Raw genomic sequence first — 23,483 nt, 5'->3', positions numbered from 1 at the left:
CTTAAGAAATGGCAATAAAAACAACCAAAATCCGAACGTTGAGAACGTTGATCACCAATCTCCGATTCAATTCAAAGCTTATGGCTGTTGTTGGATGAGTAGCGGAGCAGGGACGACAGATCAACAGCTTGGAAGTTGGATTGACATGGCTTGGAAGTTGGATCGACATGGCTTTAATCGCCGGCTATGGAGCTTGAACGCCTTCGTGAAGAAGCTCTTGGCTCTGGCTTTGGCGATGCAGCTCTGCGTTGTGGCGATGAACCTCTCGACCTCAAGATTTAAAGCTCCAACTATGGCATTGAAGTTCATGTAGCTAGCTCTGTCTATGGCTGCCTCTTTTCACGCTATGATGATGAAGCTCTGAAGCTCAAGCTCTGGCTATGGCCATGAATTCTGAATCTTAGGCTTTTGAAGCTCCTAGCTATGGAGACGAAGCTTCTGTAGCTGCGTCTATGGAGGCCTTTGAGAAGCACAGCTCTGGCTATGGCGACGCAACTATGCGGCTTTTCACTTATGGAGATCGCGATGAAGCCCTCAAGCTCAAGACTTTGAAGCTCCTAGCTATGGCGGTGAAGCTCTTATAGCCATGGCTATGGAGCTTGAACGCCTTCCCTCTGAGATCTAGCTATGGCAATGCAGATCTTCCATTCTTCACCGATGGAGATGAAGCTTTGAAGCTCAAGCTTCCTTAGCTCCTAGCTATGGAAGTGAAGCTCGTGTAGATGCGGCTATGGAGCTTGAACATCATTGAAGTTCTGCTCTTGGCTATGGCGATGAAGCTCTCAAGCTGAAGCTTTTGAAGCTTTTAGCTATGGCGGCTGTTTAGCTTTTAGTTAGAAATAGCTGAACCTAAAAAGGGAGTTCACTCACCCAAAAATGGAGTTTGGGAATTTAAAAAAATCCCCAAAAAAATAATAATCACAAAACTTCTCCCCAACTCAATCCTTAAGCAATGTCTCTAGGAGAGAGAGTGTGTGTGGCATTAGTAGCATAAAATTAGTGTGCAAGGGCCCAAGGTTGAGGGGCAAGTCCATGTGCCACTCTTCCATGTAAGAGGACCCATAGGTGTGTTGTACATAGTCCATGTCACAAATAATATAGTACAGTGAGATGGTAGGATATCCCATGTGCCACCCCTCCACCTCGGCCGTCCGTCCCATGCAAACATTAAGTGAGATATGGCCAAGGTCAATGAAAAATATAGTATTAAATTGGTCGAGGACTTTCTTCTCCAATTGGGCGAGTCCCATATGGGTAGTGATGTATAATCCAAGAAATTGATTTCTATAAGGGAAAAGTAAGATGAGGTTGAAAGCATCTTTGTGCCAACCCTCCACTTGTTCTCTTGAGATGGAGCCATGGGGCCTCTTAGACTTAGGATCGGAAGGTTTGATTTTTGAGGGGAGGAAATTATTAGATACTATTGAGGATGTGCATCGCCAAGCCCACATGGGAGAGGTCTCTCCACCCACACCGTGCATGTGAGAGGATGCATCTATGAGTAAATCCCCTTCCTTTGGTTATAAAAAGGAGGGACTATTGCTTGATGTGACACACTCATTCTTGTATAGCTACTGTTCTAGCATTTTGATTTCCCATCCTCCCTTTCAATAAAGCATGTTTCCTTGATGTATCTATTTACTCATTCTTCCCCCCTCCCCATTGTCATGTACATGCTTCTCATCCTCCTCCCCCATCCCTCTTGTACCCTAGCCACCTTCTTCATCTCCATCCCTCTTCTTTCCTATCCCCCTCCCATGATACCGCTTTCTCCCTCTACTTCCCACTCCCCCATCGCTCTCGAGCATTGCCATGGCCTGTGCCTGAAGGCTTGTGTTGATTTCTTTTCTTGTTTATAGAAGTTGGTGTGGCTGTTGGGATACAAATGTCTGCAGCTCCCTAGAAGATCGCCTCCTCTTCATCAAAAACCCCTCTTTGACGCATCCAAGCCGTGTTCTGCTTGCAAAGCCTTCTTCATGTCCCTTTTTTACCTTCTCTCTCCTCTTTCCTTGCTCTTTATTCCCACCCCCTACTTACTCTTTCACTCCTCTCCTTACTCACTCCCCTCCCCCCTTACTCTCTCTCTTCCTCCCCTCTCCCCTCTTTCTTTTCTTCCACTTCCACTCTCTATCTCTTCCTTTTCTCTCTTTCACTCTCTCTCCTCATCCTTCTCTCTTTCTCTTTACACTATCTCCCCTCCTCCCCTCTCTCTTCACTCACTCATCCTTTCTTTCCTCATGGCTTCCCTCCCTCTCCTGCCTTACTCTCTCTCACTCTACCTATTCGCCCTCCCCTCACTTTTCTCTCTCTAACCATCCCTTTCTCTCTCCCACAAACTACTCTCTCTCTCTCTCTCTCTCTCTTTCTCTCTCTCTCTCTCTCTCTCTTTGTCCCCCCCTCTCATTTTTTCCCTCTCTCTCCTCTTACTACCCCCTCCTAATCAGCGGCTTTAGCTTGGGACCCTATGGAGCCACCCGCAACGATCGATGCCTTGGGCACTGCTTGCTGCCTCTGCCCTCATGCCTCGACCTATGTGGCACCCTTTGTGCCCGTGTTCTCGTTATTGCCACCGATGCCGCTTCAGGAACAGCTAGTTCTCGCTACCTCAGTGATCCTCTGCTCATCCCTCGGCCTACGTGGCACCACTCACTACAAGGCATAGGTCCTTTTCCGATGGAAATACCGACCCTTTTTACATAAAAGTTTTTTTTTAATGGGCACAAAGGTCTTTATTTACGTCGCGATAAGCATCGAAAAAGAACGGTCATTATATAAGCATCGCTATATAGCAACACTAATAAACGTCGCTACATAGCGACACTGGTAAACGTCGCTATTCTATATAACGACACTGGTAAATGTTGCTATATAGCGACAATTAACAGAAGCTTTTAAAAAAAATTAGTGGGGCTAAACAGGGCCACAACTAGCCTTGTTTTGCCCCACTAATGTTTTTTATTTAGTAATTACAAAAGAATGTTTTTTATTATAAAATTTCCCTTGTGGAAAGGATGATATAAAATCGCTCAAATGAACCGAGCAACAAAAGCATATACATGTTGAAGATATACAACATTGTTTATTACAAAATTACCCTTTCGAAAAGGGTGATACAAAATCGCTCAAACGAGCTGATATACAAAAAGCATATATATGGCGAAGTATATGCAAACTACTACTAATACTACTACTACTACTGTTGCTCATCCGAATCGTCATCCTCGTCCCTGTCTTATTGGCCTGATCCTTGGCCCTCGTGAGCTGCCCCTAATGCCTGGCCCTCGTGAGTTGTGCCTAATCCCTGACTCTCGTCGGAGCTGTGTAAGCCTAATCCCTCATCATCACCGCTCACCTCCGCTGATGGGACGTTCGAGCTTTGATTCTAAGAGTGAAACCATATTAATTGGAAATTAGATTGGAACTTAAAGAATGAAAAAGTTTAAAAAGTGAGATTACAAGTAGGAGTAGACTTATACCGTGCGAGCAGCCACCTCAGCCCAATCGATCATCACTCCTAGTGCAACCTACGCAATAAACCACAGCTTTAATCCTACGCGAAACACGCGTCTCGTCTCTGTGTCTGTTGGAAGGCGACCCATCACAACTTGCTATGGGCCTAATTTACGAGAGTTAGATAAAGTGCATGCAATATGTAGTAAAACAAATAGAGCAATACATTAAATTAGAAGAAGTAGACTTACCACGGTTGGCTCGAATGCGTCTGCCTGCACTGAGGTGCGAATATCTACGGAGTCCAGCCGTCTCCTTGTAACCCTCCTTTAACCCTCGAATATTTCAGGATGGTCCCTATTCTACTTCTTGAAAAACTTCCAATCAACTTTATCTGCCCAATTGGGTTTAGCCTTCCCCTTTGCAATGGAAGTACGCAAGGTTGACATACGATGCTTCAAGACCAAACCCATGCGCTCTCGCATGTAATTCTCATTGAACTCCGAGAACGCGAACCATCTGCCTACACCGAAGTGCGAAGTACCTATGGAGTCCAGCCGTCTCCTCGCAACCCTCCTCTGACCCTCGAACATTTTGGGATGTTCCCTATTCTGCTTCTTGAAAAACTTTCAATTAACTTTGTCTGCCCAGTTGGATTTAGTCATTCCCTTTGCAATGGAAGTACCCAAGGTTGACGTACGATGCTTCAAGACCAAACCCATGCACTCTCGCATGTAATTCTCATTGAACTCCAAATTTGGGGGGTTAGGGTATTTTCTTTTCAATTCATCGATGATTGCCTGCTTCTTTTGGTCATCTTGGTACTGCCAGTCAAGAGCTATGCCGCTCCGGAAGTGGTGGCTCATCAACCACCTCATGGTGTTAGCCATCACTACTGCGCCCTTTTTATCTTCTATTATCTCTCCAGCAGCCGTGATTTGATAGGACAGGTCCTCGACCAGGTAAGGAGGACTCATGGTAGTAGTAGAGTCAGAGCGAGTGGTGTTTATGCGAGTGCTTCCACCAGAGCGAGGAGTAGGAGTGTGAGTAGGAGAGTGCAAGGGACCTGACTCGTACTAGGTCTCGGGACCAAGTGGAGACCTGTAGGGTTGTGAGTGTGCTAACTCGTCTACATCTCCCGAGTCAGCACAACATAAGTGATCCCTCCTACTCTGCCTTCCCTTACGATGGGCATGCCCAAGTGATGACCCCTTAGTCGAAGGGGCTAGAGGGGACGGCTAGACAGTAGGTCCAACCGTCAGTGTAGGAGAGAGATTTGCTGAGGTCCTTTCGGATAGTAGAGAGAAGAATCTCACTGCCTCCGCATCTTGGTCATCTGTGCGACAAACTTATCGGGACTCCCAACAAAGCCATGGGTTGCTAGCAAAGGAGTTCCCCGAGGGGTAGTCAGAGTGCTATGTCCGAGAGGAGTCGGGCCACAGGTAGTCATAGGGGTAGATCCTTGAGGTGTCGCCTGAGTGGAATTAAAGTTCTTTGGAGAATAGAGATCATGATGTCTCCTCCTACGAGGGTTTTCGTACTCGTCGGACGTGCGACGTGATCGCATGTCTAATTTCGGGGAATTGGACAAACGTAGACACAAACATGAAAACAAAAAACAAAAAACAAGAGCAGGTAAGAAGCGAAAAGCATATGAGGAAAAGCATATGCATAAGAGAAGGAGAAGCATAAGAGAAGCAAAAGAGAAGGAGAGACATAAGAGAAGGAGAGGGGAAAAGAAGAGAAAGAAAAGGGAAAAAGAGATTGAAAGAGGGAAAAAGAACCAAATATGCATAAGAGAAAAAAGAGAGAAAGCATATGCATAAGAGAAAAAGAGAGAAAGCATATGCTTATGCTTATGCATAAGCATAGGCATAGGCATAGGCATATGCTTATGAAAAGAAGAGAAAAAGAGAAGGAAAAAGAGAAGGAGAAGGAGAAGGAGAAGGAGAAGGAGACATATGCTCATGCATAAGCATAAGCATAAGAGAAGTAAAAACATATGCATAAGAGAAAAAGAGAGAAAGCGTATGTTTGAAAGAGGGGATAAGAGATTGAAAGAGGGGAAAAAGAGATTCAAAGAGGGAAAAGAAGAGAAGGAAGAGGGGAAAAGAGATTGAAAGAGGGGAAAAGAGATTGAAAGAGGGGAAAAAGAAGAGGGGAAAAGAGCATAAGCATAAGAGAAGGAAGAGGAGAAAAGAGATTGAAAGAGGGGAAAAAAGAAGAGGGGAAAAGAGATTGAAAGAGGGAAAAAAGAAGAGGGAAAAAGAAGAGAAGGAAGAGGGGAAAAAGAAGAGAGGAAAAGAGCATAAGCATAAGAGAGGGAAGAGGGAAAAAAGCATAAGCATAAGAGAAAAAGAAAGAAACCATATGCTTATGCTTATGTATGAGCATATGAGCATAAGAGAAAAAGAGAAAAAGCATAAGCTAAAGACATGCATGAGAGTATGAGCATATGAGGAAAAGAGCATAAGTATAAGAGAGGGAAGAGGGAAAAAGAGCATAAGCATTAAAAGAAAGAAAGCATATGCTTATACTTATGCATGAGCATATGAGCATAAGAGAAAAAGAGAAAAAGCATAAGCTAAAGACTTATGCATGAGCATATGAGCATATGCTCATGCATAAGCATAAGCATAAGCATAGGCAAATACATATGCTTATGAAAAGAGGAGAAAAAGAGAGGAAAAAAGAGAGTGAAAAATAAGAGAAGGAAGAGGGGAAAAGAGATTGAAAGAAGGGAAAAAGAAGAGGGGAAAAGAGCATAACCATAAGAGAAGGAAAAACATATGCATAAGAGAAAAAGAGAGAAATATTATGCTTATGCTTATGCATGAGCATATGAGCGAAAGAAGTGAGGAAAGAGAGGAAAAAAGGAAAATACATCACTACAGCAACTAGCGCATAAGGCGCTAGCTGCAGGCCAATGCAAATAACGAAAATAACAAAAGGAAAAAAGAGGAAGCACTTTCTTACCTGAAAAATTCTCCCTTGGTGTTTCGTGGACTGGCCCTACAAAAAAGAGGAAACATACCATTTTTCAAATAACTAGTTAGAGGAAGGAGGAGTTTAGAGAAGCAACTTCTCAAAGGGTTTAGATTGAGGAGACAAGCGTAAGCCTACAAACAAGGAGAAAGAGGAGGAAGAGAAATATAAAAAAGAGAAGAGGTGAGTCTTCTTTCTTTCACCAAATCTCGTTTTTTGTCCTTAACCTCTGAAAATCAAGCATGAAAATTAGCACATAGACTTAGCAATACAGGGAGAAACATGCTTCAATACTCACAAAACAAAATCTCACAAAAAATGAACCTACATTGCTTAAAGAGTCTCACCTTCTTGAAAAACTTTCTTTCACACAATCAGAGAGGGAGAAGGGTGGAGAGGGAGTACAAGTGTTGGGAGAGGGGCTGGTAAGGTGAGGAGTGGGGAATAGAGAGAAGGAATGCAAGGTCATCGAATATAAGGTGGGAGGAGAGATTTTTGCTTTTTCGGCACTAGAGATGTGAAAGACGATATTGCGCAGGATTTCGGATTTAAGCCCCCAGCATCACTATATAACGACATTGGTCAGTCACTTTATTATGATGTTTATATCCAAAAAGCATCGCTACATAGCGATGGAACAAGACAAAGCATCGCTATATAGTGACGGAACATGACAAAGCATCCCTATATAGCGACGATTCATGGCAAAGCATCGCTATATAGCGACGGTTCAAGGCAATTATTGTTAGAAGAGAAAGAAGAAGCTCATGGGTGGCTATTTTTTGAATCTTAATAGATTTCCTTACAACTCATGTTGTGATTTTGAAAGTGTGCAGATGGAAGGGATGAGTGGAAGCTCGTGAGATGATGCGCCAATGCTCGGGAGCACAAAGTGGCTTACGGAGAGGTTGTATTGTCATTGCACTCATTGCAAGCAAGAAGTACGACATTAACATCATATTGTCATGCGCCACTTGCAGATGTATGGGGAGGAGCCTGAACATTTGAGATGAAGGATTTGGGAGAGCTGTGTTACTTCTTGGGCATTAAGGTGATTAGATCCACAAGTGGGATATGGCTCTTGCAGAGGCAGTATGGATTGGACATGCTGTCCAAATATGGGATGATAGGCTGTAAGCCTATTTCAGTTCCTTTGGAGCAAAATTTGAAGTTGAGCGCAAATGCAGATGAGCTTCCGAAAGATCCTACTATGTACAGACGCATAGTAGGAAGTTTGATTTATATAACTATTTGAGCTATGTTGTTGGGTTGGTAAGTCAGTTTATGTAGGTTCCAAGGAAACTGCATTTGGATGCAGCTAGATGCATACTGAGGTATGTGAAGTCCACATTGCAGTGTGGACTATTTTATGAGACTGGGGTTCAGATATAGTTGCATGGATACATTGATGCTAATTGGGCTGGTAGTATTTCTAATAGACGATCTACTAGTGGATATGTGTTCTCTTTTGGGAGTGCTGCAATCACTTGAAGTAGCAAGAAATAGCCTCTAGTTGCCTTGTCGAGCACAGAGGTTGAGTACAGGGGTGCAGCAATGGCTGCATGTGAGGTAGCTTGGTTGTGTAAGCTACTTTATAATATGCATCAGTCTACAGATGAGCGAGTTGTCATTTATTGTGACAACATGAGCAGTATACACTTGGCAAATAACCCAGTCTATCATGCTAGAACAAAGCACATTGAGGTGCATTATCACTATGTGCGGGAGAAGGTTCTAGTAGGTTTTATTGATTTAGCTTATGTCAGCTACCTCAGAGGATTAGGTAGCTGACACATTCACGAAGGCATTGGGTGCAGAGAAGCTGCACAAGTTGAGATACCTGCTTGGTGTATAGAAATTGGGATTGAGCTCGAGGGGGAGTGTTGAGACATCGAGATCCACTCGTGATATGCCACGGTGACCGTTGTGCATTTATGTCACTGACTTGTTAGCTATAGATGCGGTTGGTACACCACTCATGAATAATAGCTGGATGACAACTTTCTTTATGTACTCTAGCTAGTGGCTCAGTTAGTATGCCACCTTAGTTAGCTGAGTTTGGTTTGAGACCCACATGTAGGGTTCACCTATTCTTTTGTACTAAGAGAGAGTTCTTTTGGCTTTCACAACTAAGAAGAGGAAAACTATTTTCAGCCTCCACCTTTGTGTATATTCCCCCATTGTGTATGTGAGAAAGCTAGAAGTGAGACTTCTTACTTCTCTCCCACTCTCTTTACACCTTTGTCCATACTTTAGCTCTCAAAGTTGCTACTTGAGGATGAGAAGCCTTATTGGTCATGCATTCACATAATGCTTTCTATTATTCCTAACCCAAACTACTTTGAGACAATGTATGTTTGTCTTTGTCGAGATTGTGGTTCGATAGAATCTCCTTGCCTTCCCTCCACCCATGGACACTTTTGCATGAAGATTTTGTGTTGCCTCAGACATTTTCTTATCATCCTTAAGTTTGACATGTCCTCCATGGAATCCCATCTATGACAGTAACTTCCCATCTTCTATAATGCACCGTGTAGATACTTCTTGTGGAATTAAATTCCAAGCATAAACAAGATGCAAATACAACTTATCAAGTATGTACCGTTCTTCTTGTAAAGCACATATGTGTACTCTCTCAAGTGGGATGGGCAAGATGGAATCTCACTTTGGATCCTTCTTGTCACGATTGGGAGCTTGCATTTGGCTGCAAGATAGAATGCCATTCTCCCATTGTAAGCCAGCTTTTTGCTTACGTTGCGAACACATGCAATAAAGGCAAGTATTCATTGCATTTGCCCCTATGTCACGACCATGCAAGCACTTGAGGGTTTTCAAATCACTAGCAAGATGCCATTCAACTTGAAAGGTTCCATGGCCATCCAGTGTCAATGTTTGCCCTTCCTCTTGTCTTCGGGTCATTGATGGGATTCCTGTTCTATCTAGAACCCACTTCAATGTCTCATGGTACTCTTTTGGAGTCTCAAATGCTGCAAGCCACCATATATCTTTCTCTGATTGCACTGAGAAATCTTGCTCTACTTCTTTATCCCCTTGAACAAAGGCTAAGGCTTTATTCATAATGCAGATGCTGACTCTCTCTAACTTGTGTTCTTTTACTAGTTGAGCTTCATCCATTTTGATGATAAATATGAGCTTTCCATTGCAATCTGTACAACAAAAGAGAAAAATTGTTAGGATAAACATGATATAGGAAATTAACTAAGTAAAGTGCAATGCTATAATGGATTTCCTCTTACCATCTTCTCTCATGCCATAGAATTTGACCATTGCTTGTTACAGTTTCTCAAGATCTAAGTAGACATTGTTGAAAGCATTCATCTCAAAGATTTGCAAGCCAGATTTCTTTTTATTCTTCCAAGTCATTGTGCCCCTTATGCAATGGTGCCCTCCAAGCATTTCTCTTGCACATTGGTTTGTTTCTCGCCATGCACGTCTCATAGACCAAGGTGTGGGTAGGGGCACTGTAGACTTCTTATACTTTCCCAAAATAGCAAGCTTGAAAATTTTAAAAATAGATGTATAAGCTTCACGACTTACACCGGCAGTATCATAAGCTACAAGCATCTCCTTTGCATCCACAATATCCTTGAAGTCCTTCATCACCTCTTCAGCAACTTGCACATGTATGCGCTTGTGTCTTGGGTCCCTTAGTATCCCAATGACATCGCTTAACTTCAATAAACTAGCTAGAGCATATGAACAGTCAATATCATCCCCGTCCGTTCTTCCCATCACATCTTTCATGAAGTTCTTAAAGAAGAACACAATAAAAACTTAGTCACAAACAGTGTAGCACAAAAGAGTGTAATCTCATTGGAACATTTGATAACCAACCTTGTAGCCCAGACTCTCCTCTTTCTAGCACCACTAGTGGGTGCCAATGCATCCATGTTATGTAAGTACCTTCTTTTTCTCTCCTTTAGTCCCAAAGGTGTTTCTTTCATCTTTTGCACTCGTTCTTTTGCCTTCTCTCATTCCTTTTCTATGGCTCATCGAACTTGATTGTATATAGATCTTTCCAAGAATTTTTTGGACTCAACTAGCTTACAGAGTGACTCTTCTAATTTATGTCGCTCCAAGTCCAATGCTTTGGATTTATCATGAAGATCCTGGTTCTTCCTTTGAAGATCCTGCATAGCGTTATGCATTGAAACAATGGTGCTATTTCCTAAATGTGCTAGCATCTTTGCTTGGGCTCTACGTATCTCACTTGCTTGCATAGCCATTGATTGAGCATTGTTTAACTGATTGCAATAACCAAGCAACCCCGCATGTCCATTTCCAACAAACCAAACTAGCTCATGCATTGTATGGAAAGGAGGGCTCTTTTGGTTGGCAGGATCTAAAGGATACAAGGATCATTCTACCCAAAGGTCGAGATGCTTCTTTTCTTGCGAACGAAGACTGTGGATTTTGGAAGATCCCCTCAATCCTAGACTACGCGTGCTTGCATATTCAGCCTCCAAGTCTAAGTGAACCTAGTACTTTTTGGAGACGTCCTCGAATGGTGGCATGACTAAAGGAGTGTAGAGAAGGAGAAGGTGTGGAGATCTAGGCTTAAAGGAGTAGCACAGAGGAAGAGGGAGGATGAGGAGGAGGAGGGATGGGGGAGGAAGGACCAGTAGTTGAAGAGGAGGAAAGGGGGGCAGACCAGCAGGTGTGGAGGGTGAGGAGTAGGCATGGAGGAGGAGGGAGGGAGGAGGGAGAAGCAGGAGGGAGGGGGAAGGAGGAGCAGTAGTGGAGGAGGGAGGAGGGGGAGGGGAGGAGGAGCAAGCATGGAGGAGGGAGGGAGGGGGAGGGTAGGAGAAGCAGGCGTGGAGGAGGGAGGGAGGGAGGGGGAGGAGGAGGAAGGGGGAGGAGGGAGTGAGGAGGGGGAGGGGGAGGGGAGGAGAGGGAAGGGGGAGGAGGGAGGGAGGGAGGGAGGGAGGAGGGAGAGGGAGGAGGGAGTGAGGAGGGGGAATGAGGAGGGGGAGGGAGGGAGGGAGGAGAGAGGAGGGAGGGAATTCAAAATTCAATTTTTGAATTTTTTGGTTCCCACCTAGGAGTAAGAGTTGTGTAAGAGATGGGGTCACTTTTGGGCTTAACCCACCTAGGTAAGGAGGGGAACTTAGGACTTTTTGGGACCTACCTTGGCCCTTGCATTAGGACTAATCCATTCCTTATGAGGCCCTTTTGAGACCCCAATGCTCTCCTAATGTCTTGCTCTGCTTCTTGTCGATGTAGAATAGTACCTCTTTCTCCATGACATCAAGGTTATGTTCGGTCTTCAGGAGGACGAAGCCCTTGGTGTCATGTGTGGGTACAAGGTGGACACTACTATGCAAGAACCTGGGTCTTTGGGAGTAGATGATTCAAAAAAAGAGTTTCTTTCTTTCACACTGACCACAATCAAAGATGCCAAAAAATTGATCTACTCCAACCTACCTGATGTGCTAAAAGAAGACACCATATCTTACTTCAGACTGTAGGAGACCCCTGGATCCTTCCTCATTGATAGAGGAAGGGATCCAGCATGACAACTCAGTACTTGTAAGAAATTATGAGCTTTTAATTTCTTCTCTTGGTATAATTTTGATTTATCGGCATTGTAACATAATGTTAGATTGTTGTAGGAGACATTTGAGGTCAACCCATTCTCATCTCAACAATGCCTTATTTACAGTAGCTTCGGTCGAGATCACTCATTGGCATATTACCTCAGCCAAGCAAAAGGGCACTTAGTGGTTATCCACAAAAAGTTTCTGCCACAAGGCACTAAGGCCCTCCTAAATTGCAAGGCCTTGTCATGGGTGATTGTTCATGCTCAATCAGAAATATGACAAGGTCATTTTGGTGAACTGCATGGCTTCCCTCGGTGCTTTTGGAACCAATTTTCAAGTTATGGCATTGACGGCAATAGCCATGTCTCGGGCTAGCAAACACTAACAAGAGCCTTGATGCTATATTGACCAATCTTAGAGCTAGGAGTTTATTTGGAAATCAAAGCCTGATATTCTCAATGTTTTAGATGTAGCAGAGAACAAAGACAGGCTGTGATGCCTTGGCGAGTGCAAGGTCCTTGTCCATCACTATTACTCTTTTTGCATGGATCTTGCATAAGTTTGCATCTTTAAAAAGACCTACCACCATCTACTTCTTCATCTCCTGAATTGTTCCAATAGCACCTGAAGTAAAATGTACATCATCCTTGAATTGCCGTGCTATTTCACGTGCAACATGTTGGAAGGGAACATAGGGAATAAGATTGTCGATAGTAGACTAGAACTTGTGGATCTCTTGAAGTGCCTTCACTCCTGACTTCTTGCACCTATTTATCTTTGGAGTACCTTGCACCAGCCTCTGGACATGGCTCCATGGCCCTTGTCCGCTTTGAAATTCTTCCACCTCTCCATCCTTGCAACCTCCTCTTCACACTCCTCTTCCTATGTCTAGTGGGTCAGTGGAGCTGGCCTCTTGCATCTTAGGGTCTTCTTTGTCCTCAGTTTCTTTCTCTTTGGCTAAGGCTCTGAGTCAGGCTGAGACTCTTGCTTAGGTCATATTAGAGGCTCCTCATATGTGAAAATTTCTAGGCACAAAGAGTTGATGATTCTCTTTCATGTAGTCTACTTGGTTGGAGGATTGGGGCCAATGTTCATAATATTTGCAAGCTCACCTATTTTGGCTCATTTAGGTTCTCCATCTCCTCGCTTCTCCCTTCTTTCTTCCCTTTTTGGTCTAGATGTTACCTGCTAGGACCTCATGGAGGAGGGAGGGGCCTGAGAGGGTTTTGTAGCTGATCACGATTGTTGGGACTATTTTGAACCTCTTGAGAGACCTCTCTACTCCCACGGTTAGTTGTATGAAGGTCCAAGAGGACCCATGATCGTGTTGGGATCCCTAATAAGGCTGAGATCCTAGGTCCTGATGGCCTCCCTTATTAAGGTGATAGTGGTCCCCATTCTCTCCCTCCTCACGTCAACTTGAGGGGAGAAGACTGTGGATTCTATAGGATAGAAGTCAAGAGATGCCAGAGTATGTGGCCATCCACTTCTTTGAAAGTTCCCCAATGGCTTAGAGAGTTTGATTTGGTCCCTTCCCATATGCATGTTTTATTTGTAAGGAGGTTGGACATTACGCTAAAAATTGCTCAAGAAAATCAATTAATGTGGGCCTTGGCTCGAGGAATTTGTGAGATGACACTCACAGCTCAAGCCCACAGGTGGATTGGGTCAAGGGGTGGCAACATGCAGACATTAGGGGAGTATTGGGGTGTCCAAAGGGCCCCCAGTTACTGTTTCCTAATTTCAAGGGGTTATTAAGAGATTTGAGATGTACCAATGGGAGTGCTCCTTCTTGTGGGGCAATGTCATGTTGAGATCGAGGGTGGGCAGACCTGCAAACAGCCCCTATTGGCTACTCCTATTACACTGGGGACCACTCAAACCATCCCCCCATCAACTCATTCTTGACCCTCCTCCCATGTGCACCTCGCACCCAGACAATCCCTAAACGCATTCAAGAGGTTGTGGGCCCATTTGGGCGAATTTCCCCCCCGTCTTAGCCTGAGCCTGTTGCAAGCATTCCCCCTACTCTTCTATTGTCTAGCTCCATTCTCCCTCCATTTTTCAAATGTGGGAACTCATTTGGTGGTTGTTCTGCCCCCTCCTTCTTTGGTCCATTGTCTGTCTCCCTCTCCAGCACCTCCTACAGCATCTGCTGATCCCCCTTTACTTTGGTCCAACTCTTTCTCTCTCCATTCCTTGCTACAACACCTCCTGTAGTAGCTGCTCATCCCCCTCTACTCTTTCTCCCTCCATTCTTAGCTGCAACACCTCTTGCTTCTCATCCCCGTCTACTCTAGTCCAACTCTTTCTCTCTCCATTCTTAGCTACAACAACTCTTGCAATAGCTACTCGTCCCCCTTTGCTTGTTCTCCCTCCGTTCCTAGCTACAACACCTCTTGTAGTAGGTGCTGCTCATTTCCCTCTGATCTTTCTCCCTCATTCCTAGCTACATCACCTCTTGGAGCTACTCTGCAACCCCCTCCATCTTCAGTTACACCCTCTATACCTGTCGCCCCCTCTCTCCCCCTCTCCCTCTCTCTCCCTCTATTGGAGTTGTTCTCTCCCTCCAAGCTACACTTTCAGGTCCATTCTTGCTATTGTGACCTCTCCAAAAGCATGGCAAGAAGGCATATATATCATTCTCTATGTCTCAAAGGAGCAAAAATGCATTGGGTGAATAGGTGCCTTGCACCTATAGCTTGAATGATTGGATAGTCATGTGAGGATGGTCCACATAAGATTTGCAAGAGAAAGAGAGGTGATCTTTTGCATGAGTGGAAGGGCCGCATCATGAAGTTCAAGATTGGGAAGAAAAGATTTTTATTTGGCTCTAAATGGGTAAGGTTGTCTTAGTTTATGCTTTTGCACATTTTTATTTCTAGTTTTCAGAATATCTGGATGCACAGAACAAAAACCATGTAGTCATGCAAGCGCCTACATGAGAATTCCATGGAGGAATTTCTTGGGGTGAATTTGGGAAGCAGATCAGCTGAACAAAAGGTGATCTGTTTCAATGCCATGCATGTAAGGACAATGTTGTTGTCAAGTACCACATCTCCCACCAATGGTTATATTTAGATTTCCAATATAAGCATTGGAAAAAGAGCTGGTGCCAATTGGCTCCCCCTTGACGCTAACAATAGGATGGCATGTTTAAGTCCTTCCATTTTACCTTAAATGGTGAAAATGTAGGCAAGTGTGCAAAGAAGTGCATGCATAGTGCCACTGTTATCAATCCTGCAATATTGAAGATGGTAAACAATGTGGGGTAGAACAACTATGGATTTTGACATTTTCAAATTTATAGTAATGAAATTTATTTGGATGTTTTAAATGGTTTGGTTTAATGTCAATTTTTAATCCAAAAAGTAGAATTTATTTTATTATTTATATTTAGAACATTTGGGTAAATATAGGTTATAAAGTTACTTTAGTTTCAAAGTTTCACTATCATAGCCATAGTTCTCCTAGCTACCAAACTATCATGGATTCTGTTCATCTTCCTTCCACAATTTCATCTCCCATACTCAGTTGATAGGGAGGAGGAGTAATTTTTAGTCTTTGATAAGAGCATAGATGTCCTAGGCACCTACTTTGGAGCTCAAGACTCATTTTGAAGACCTCATCAAGTATATGCAAGACCACATCATGAGTTTTGCATATCCACTTAATGAATCTACAAAAAGATGGGTCCCAATTGATTACTTAAAGTACCTATTCAATAAAGAACCCAAGTTTGTGAAGCATTTAGATCACTTTCAAACCTAGCTTACACCTCAAGAGTTTAAGGAGGTGGATACCGATGACCTCCTACAATTTGGAGTCATTGAAAACACATGAAATAGATTCCTATCCTAGGAAATATCCTTTATTTTTGTTCTCCAAGAAGGAAAAATGAAAGAGGAGGCCTCGACCTCAAAGCCCTGACCCTACCCCTGCCCCTACCGATCCTCTTGTTTATGTAGATGATCCCAACATCTACAATGAAGAGCCCATTGAAAAAGAAGCTGAGGAGAAGGAAGTTGCACTAGCCCTGAAAGCGCTTCAAAGGCATCCTCAACCTCCTTCCACTTCTAAAATTCCATCTATCTCAAGCACCATCTCTGTTGACCCTACAACAGAGATATGGTTTCTTGCTCCCCTTCTTGTCGATGGAGAATAGTACCTCTTTCTCCATGACATCGAGGTTATGTTTGGTCTTCGGGAGGATGAACCCTTGGTGTGTTTTGTGGGTACAAGATGGACACTACTATGCAAGAACCTAGGTTTTTGAGAGTAGATGATTCAAAAAAAGAGTTTCTTGCTTTCACACTAGCCACAATCAAAGATGCAAACAAATTAATCTCCTCCAACCTACCTGTTGTGCCAAAAGAAGCCATCATAGGAGATCCCTAAATCCTTCCTCATTGACAAAGAGGAAGGGATCGAGCATGACGACTCGGTAGTGTGGTAAGAAATTATGAGCTTTGAATTTCTTCTCTTGGTATAATTTTGATTTATTGGCACAACTTATTCTCATCTCAGCAATGCCTTGTTTACAATAGCTTCGGTCGAGATCATTCACTGGCATATTACCTTAGCCAAGCAAAAAGGCACTTCGTGCTTATCCACAAAAAGTTTTTGAAACTAAGGACTTTCTGGAGTGCAAAGACTTGTCATGGGTGATTGGTTATGATGACATCAATCAAAAATCTGACAAGGTCATTTTGGTGAACTGCATGGCTTCCCTCAATGCTTTTGGAACCAATTTTCAAGGTATGGCATTGATGGCAATAGCCATGTCCCTGGCTAGCAAACACTAACAATAGCCTTGATGCTCTATTGACCAAGCTTAGAGCTACGAGTTTAGTTGGAAATCAAAGCCTGATATTCTCAATGTTTTAGATGTAGCAGAGAACAAAGATAGGGTGTGATGCCTTATTGTATAGAAATTTTATTTTAAATGAATACAGATATGCTTGTTCTACAATGTCCCATTTTTCATTCTTTTACCAAATTTCTCTTATGTTGTCATTGTATTATGTAACTTTACTTGTTGGTATTAATGTTTTTATTCATTATTCTATTCAAAAGCATGCTATCAGATAACTTTTTGCACTATAATGGTCAGTTTTTAGCAATCTAGCAAGAATCTCACCTTGTCAAACATGCCCATATGCACCATGGTGGGTTTCTACATTTCTGGGCTTCTTGCATGATGTTAAGCACTTTTGCCTACTATGCCATGTCAAAAAAACTTCATTTGACCACTCAAATTCACATTGAACTTGCATAAAGTGATGGAAAGCATCACATAACATGTAGAATAAAATGGGTACAGTAATAGAACATAAAAATATCTTTCATTAATTGGCCTCAAAGGGTAGATATTTACAATATGATTTAGATGACACTAAGGGAAACCCAAGAAAAAACATATATGGCCTAAGGGAGGTATTGAAGAATATGCTCTTGGCGAGTGCAAGGTCCTTGTCCATCACTATTACTCTTTTTGCATGGATCTTGCATAAGTTTGCATCTTTAAAAAGACCTATCACCATCCACTTCGTCACCTCCTGAATTGCTCCAATAGCACATGAAGTAACATGCACATCATCCTTGAATTGCCGTGCTATTTTATGTACAACATGTTGGAAGGGAACATGGGGAATAAGATTGTCGACAATAGCCTAGAACTTCTGGATCTCTTGAAGTACCTTCACTCCTGACTTCTTGCACCTATTAATCTTTAGAGTACCTTGCACCAGCCTCTGGACATGGCTCCATGGCCCTTGTCCGCTTTGAACTTCTTCCACCTCTCCATCCTTGCAACCTCCTCTTCACACTCCTCTTCCTGTGTCTAGTGGGTCAGTGGAGCTGGCCTCTTGCATCTTGGGGCCTTCTTTGTCCTTAGTTTCTTTCTCTTTGGTTGAGGCTCTGAGTTAGGCTGAGACTCTTGCTTAGCTCATATCAGAGGCTCCTCATATGTGAAAATTTCTAGGCACAGAGGGTTGATGATTCTCTTTCATGTAGTCTACTTGGTTGGAGGATTGGGGCCAATGTTCATAATATTTGCAAGCTCACCAAATGCTTCCTCCTATTATGGCCCGTTAAATTTCTCCATCTCCTCACTTTGCCCTTCTTACTTCCCTCTTAGGTCCAGATGCTACATGCTAGGACCTCATGGAGGAGGGAGGGGCCTAAGAGGGTTTTGTAGAGCCGATCATGATTGTTGGGACTATTTTGAACCTCTTGGGAGACCTCTCTACTCCCACGGTTAGTTGTATGAAGGTCCAAGAGGACCCATGATCGTGTTGGGATCCCTAATCAAGTTGAGATCCTAGGTCTTGATGGCATCCCCTATGAGAGTTAGACGGTGGGGAGTCGTGTTGCTCTGACTCTTGCTAATGAGAAAGACCCTGAGATCTCTGCTAATCATTGAACTGTTGGTCATCAGGTCTCATAGTGTGTTCAAGGGCCATGGAGTTGTGAGGAGGACAGCTAGTAGCACCTAAATAGCGTCTATTTGGTTTAGCAATTGGTTGAACTCATGCCATAGAAAAGTGGGATTTTAGGGTTTTGAAATGCTTCATATAGTCTTTTTAAAGCACTTTAGGGTTTTTATTTATAGGCCCTTTTAAATTAGCGTTTGTCATTTTTGTCGCCTGTTTGCTAATGCTAGCTCTTTGCCCCACCCCTCCTCTGCCCTACCATATCACACATGCACATGTAACTCTGCAACTTCCAAACAAATTTGAGAATTTTGAAATACGAGATTGACTCGAAATAGTGTTAACTTTATCCATCAAACATTTTGCATTTGCGGTTTACAGAGAGGATTGTGTATTTATAGAGAGCAGCCAAGGAGCGAGTGGCAAATCCAAACTTGGCAATCCTCCTAGTTCACGAGGAGCGACATTGTCTCATATTTGCGAACAATGGAGAACAAGTACAAGAAGCAGTGTGACGAGCTCCTCTATGTTACCAGATTCCTAGTCGAAGTCCTTGAGAAACCGTTCATCACGTAATCTTTTGGCTTCTTTCATTAACCTTGATGAACGGAGCCCCTTCCATAATATTTTCTTGGTGTGTCGGTCGCAGCTGATCAACCATATTCATCACAGACCTAGCGTGCTCTAAGACATCTGCTACACATGCAAGGGGACCCAATAACCTGTCAAATATGGAGTCCTTGAGGATATGGAGCACGTCCTGGGTGAAGCTGCATTTCCCAGTGACAACAATGATGCAAGCTCTTCTACAAGAGAGTTATTCTTGTCGACAATACCAACTCCTAGCAAGTCAGGGATACAATTTCCGTGCAATGATTCTAAAGCAGTGCTTAGGTGTTTGAGCAATTAGCAGGGGCATTTGAGGATGACACGTTTGTAATGGAACCACCGACCGTCTTCAGCAAGAATAATCTTGGAATCATTGCAGAGCCTCATATTAGGTTGCTCCTTTGAATTCGGGTGTGTTGACAAGTGGCACTCATAGGATTGGTTGTGACTGGAGTCATCTGCACGTAGTGGCATCCATGGAACAGGTTTAGATTGACCTCTTGCAGTTACTTGGCACCCATGCATGCCTAATTCTCACCTTCTTGTTTCTCTGGTTGCAGCAATTGTATGTTCACCATTTGGATTGATTACGATGCTCCCTGCGAGTTGATCCAAGTTTGGATGACAAACAGCAGCTCGAAGGAGTGTCCCGTGCATGCAATTTTAGTCACCTCTTACGATCTGTCAAGCATCTTTTAGAGATATATGTATGTTGGATTTTCAGCCTCAACAAGTGCATCGTATGAAGGGTATGCTCTCTACTCTTGGAATTTTTTTAGTCCGGCTCCAGCACCATCTAAAGCTTCATTTCCATTAAATATGGCTCCAAGGCCAACAACTTATGAGACACCTTCAAAAAGGAAACAATGGCCTCACTCTGGTGGGCTTGGGCCTGGGTTTGTTTTTCTCAGTGGGTACTTGCATTGCGATGGCCTCAGTGCTTTGGTACTACAAGACGGTACCATCTAGTCATGAAAGAGATGACCATAACATGGATTTGTCACTACAGCTATTGTGAGCTCAACCAAGCTACCCAAGCCTTCAGCCATAAGAACCTAATGGATGAACAAAGGTATTATGCGTGACCCTAATAAATCCACGGTGGCCATAAAGACACTGAACGAGGGTTTGGGAAAGAAAGTAGCATTGCCTTCCGAGATAAGAATCATCAGCAGCATTTGACATCACAACCTTCTACAGTTACGAGGATGGTGCCACGAGAAAGAGAGAGCGCTGCTGACCGGTATATGATTACTTGGCCAATGGTGGTAGCCTAGACAAGCATCTCTTCCACAGAAATTCAGAAGAAACTCTGACAAGTGAGACTAGATTGAACAACCTGCTTGGGGTAGCTGCTTTGGAGTATTTGAATGAAGGATTGGGAGAATTCGTATTGCACAGAGATGTGAAGGCAGCCAATGTTCTGCTACATGTCGAGTTTGAACCTGTTTTGGGCGATTTGGGCTTGCACGATTGATAGGCCAACTCATCCTAAGATGAGCGAAGTGCACCAAGCATTGAAGGAGGTAAGGATCTCATCTTGCCTGCCTCTCGGCCAGATTTTCGTTACTCCATTCCCCCAAGATCACGATACTTTCCCAGCATCCTCTCCCACAATTCAGGCCCTGCTCTATTCTTCAATTCTACCACTTCTCTACGTCGTTCTCTTTCCCAGCATCCTTTCCCACAATTCAGCCCTCCTATACTTCTTCAACTTTTGCCAGATCTCTCTTGGTCGTTCTCTGCCTACTTTGTAGTATGGCTATCTTAACATTATGTGGTATAACTTGAACATTATAGTGTAGCTTCAAGCCTATTCCTCACAATGGATTAATTCTAAGAGAAATCTAACATCGAAGAAATGGAGAAGTCAAGCAAGGTCGGCGACATCATTGAGGCAAGAGTGTTTGAGGAGCTTTTTGAGGCGTTTGAAAGTTGTTTCATCCAAAGCACATATCGATTGACTTTATGTTGAAAGCTCATAATTGAGTAATCTTATCTCATGCAAAGGTGCATAAGCTAAGAGCAACAATGTAATTGTTTTAACATACAATTTGACTTAAAAGCAACAAAAGTTCACCGGGGCAGTGCTGTTGGGCACAGAAAAAAAAAGGCCAATTATGGCCATAAAACATATTCCATTGCTATACGACATAAGAACGGATTACAACTTAAAGGGGAAGTGCCAGCCACAACCGTAGGAGTGTGTTTATTTAGTTAGTTACTTTGACACTACCGTTTTACATGACACTGTCATCCGTCTCCCAGCAGGCAACGGCAATGCTCAGGAAATGGTAATGGTGGCCCAATAGGTGTTGCCCTCCTCCTTGTAGTACTCAACCTTGACGTGGACTCCCTTGTCGCTGGTCTTTTCCAGACTCGCCAGCTGCTTCCACAGCATCTGGCCTCTTGGTCCGTCGCTATAGTAGCTCGGGTGAATCTCTGTGCCGGTGTTTGAAGAGTTCACGTCCACCACAATGTCGCACCACCTCTTGTAGTTGTGAACGCCCAGAGCCACCAAGAAGTAGTCACCCTGAGGGTTCTTGAAGCGCAGCGTGCCGGAGGTGCCACTGCCACCCATGGTCAGGGTCTGTTCGCCTTCCACCTCACTCCAGGTGCCGCCGTGGGCGAAGTGCCAGACGGTTTTCTCCACGATGCTGTACCAAGCAGAGGGCTCGGTCTGGATGACTCTCACGCGGGTGGTGTAACTCATGCTGATAGACTGAACTCAAACGGAGCGAGCTAGCTAGTGTGTGGAAAGTGGATCGCCCAACTGCAACTGTGAAAGATTGTGGTGAGCGATGGTGTCACTAAACGATGCTTATATACCCTGATCAGCGGTATGGTCACGAGCCCGTGCCAGTCTATGGAGGCTCATGCTTCAAGCAAAGAAGAACAACACCGGAAGTGGTGCTGGAGCGCCAAGCGCAGAGAGGGACCACCATATGCACGATTGATGGATCGATCGATCGATCGCACTGGATTTGCGGTGGTGGTGGAGGTGGAGAAGAAGCTGCTCCCAAAATATTTTCAACCTGATCTCCCTCACCCTCCCGGACACAGTTGCTTCTTATACTGTGCTGCACAACAAAGACACTGTTGTGGAAGCTTGCTCGCTTAGCTTGCTTTGGCTTTGGCTATGGCTATGGCGCCTCTTACTTCATCATCCCCCTTCCCTCCCTCATCGCCCGCCCTTCACACATCTGCAGACTTCATCCCCCCCCACCTCCCATTCCCCAACTTTGTCCTTCCATTGTCAGCTTTCCTCCTCCCTTTCACATGCATTCATCACCTCCATCGCCACTCCTCACCTTGCGGGTACGCCTCGCTCAGCCTTCCACCCCTCCACCCACCTCTCTCCTTCTCCACTTCTCATCGCTCCTCAATTCCCAGCTCTCTCACAACCTCTCTCTCTCTCTCTCTCTCTCTCAATTCCCAGCTCTCTCACAACCTCTCTCTCTCTCTCTCTCTCTCTCTCCTCTCAAGTCTTCCTCCACACCATTTTCGGTGGAACTTGTTAATGTCTTAATGCACCTATGGATTTTGAGGACCCCCAATTAACAAATGCATGGAGAGGGATTACTTAGAGTAGATAGATTTGCCATGCTATAAGAGGGGCCATGTTCGAGTGATCTCAACTGTCCACCGCTCATCAAAGTCACCTACCATTATTCTAAGTACCCAATTTTGTAAGGCCTCCACATGAGGAGAATCCATGATGGGCACCGAATATACGGAGGGTCCCCAATCCCTCCCTGATTGACACTGAAGGGGTCTTAGTTTGTAGACCTAATGGTTATAAGATTGCCTATTTAGACTTGACATCTAGTCGAGTGGGATAGAGCTTGATACCAGCCTTGAGGACTCCTGACTTGGGGGCCGTTAGCCCCCAAGAGATCAATAAACCCCATAGTTGAGGGCCTAAGGGTTCTTCAAAGGTCTTATTCTCAATGGTCAACCTCTATATCATCTACAGTCGGCTCGCTTGTATGATCTCCATATGACTTACAGTGAGCTTATAGTCAGCTCATCAACTATATGACTTCTAAAACATCTATGGTCATTTTGATTGATCTACATTTGTTGTCAGTCTAATTGATTTACATGGCACATTAGATACTAGCCACTCACGTTGTCTTAAGTTATCTACAACCATCAGTGCTCGCAATCCTCTGTCTAGCATCTATCCAGACCATCATCTAAGCTATCTCTTAAGAGCGCACAGGTGGATAGCTCAATAACCATCAATTGTATCAATAATTTTCGTATCTCAAAATTTGTTTTTCTCTTTATTATTTTGTGTACTTACATTTTGTTATTACCTTCCACAGTGTACCATTATCTTTCATGGTATTAGAGCTCAGGTGCTCTAAGTAGCAATGTTTGGTGCAAGTTTAATGAGCTTTTGTAGCAATTCAAGACATTTGGAGTAATGACTATCGAT

At 43.8% G+C, this 23,483-nt stretch overlaps 1 pseudogene; it reads right to left on the bottom strand.

Moving 5' to 3' along the window:
- Positions 1–21,323: 21,323 nt before the first annotated feature.
- Positions 21,324–21,817, bottom strand: LOC147886612 (boletus edulis lectin pseudogene; annotated as a pseudogene).
- Between the last annotated feature and the right edge of the window lie 1,666 nt (positions 21,818–23,483).

The sequence above is a fragment of the Dipteris shenzhenensis genome, chromosome 24 (genome assembly GCF_047967505.1).
Source record: "Dipteris shenzhenensis isolate YYH24624 ecotype China chromosome 24, Dip_SZ_1.0, whole genome shotgun sequence".
NCBI lineage: Eukaryota > Viridiplantae > Streptophyta > Polypodiopsida > Gleicheniales > Dipteridaceae > Dipteris > Dipteris shenzhenensis.
This window is presented reverse-complemented; position numbering and strand designations above follow the sequence as displayed.